At 40.5% G+C, this 331-nt stretch overlaps 2 protein-coding genes across 2 annotated transcripts in view; both read right to left on the minus strand.

The window, feature by feature from the left end:
- LOC104825610 (3-ketoacyl-CoA synthase 6-like) overlaps positions 1–331 on the minus strand; it is a 15,833-nt gene that overhangs the window by 4,043 nt on the left and 11,459 nt on the right. The gene's annotated exons all lie outside the window — the stretch shown is intronic.
- The window catches only part of LOC104825611 (3-ketoacyl-CoA synthase 6-like), a 14,918-nt gene that overhangs the window by 2,666 nt on the left and 11,921 nt on the right, over positions 1–331 (minus strand). The gene's annotated exons all lie outside the window — the stretch shown is intronic.

Here is a 331-nt window from a genome sequence, read left to right on the forward strand (position 1 = left end):
CTCACTTTGATTGCTTTCGTCAGGATTTACCCAAGTGTAGCAATTACTTGGAGTTCTTTTTCCTGTCAACACACAATTTCCAAGAGAATTCGTAACAACACAAGCATCTTTAGTGAAATTTACCTGAAATCCAGAGTCACACAGTTGACTGATGCTTATGAGGTTTGCCTTGAGTCCTTGGACAACATGCTCACGTCATATGACAGGAGATGTCAGTATGTTGTCGACATTTGAAGAAAATCTCAAAGGAGGAAACGTAACATTTGGAGATGGAAGAAAAGGAAAGATCTTGGGCAAAGGAAATCTGGATGCATCAGGACTGCCCAAACTT

This window comes from Tarenaya hassleriana, unplaced genomic scaffold (genome assembly GCF_000463585.1).
Source record: "Tarenaya hassleriana unplaced genomic scaffold, ASM46358v1 Cleome479, whole genome shotgun sequence".
Taxonomy (NCBI): domain Eukaryota; kingdom Viridiplantae; phylum Streptophyta; class Magnoliopsida; order Brassicales; family Cleomaceae; genus Tarenaya; species Tarenaya hassleriana.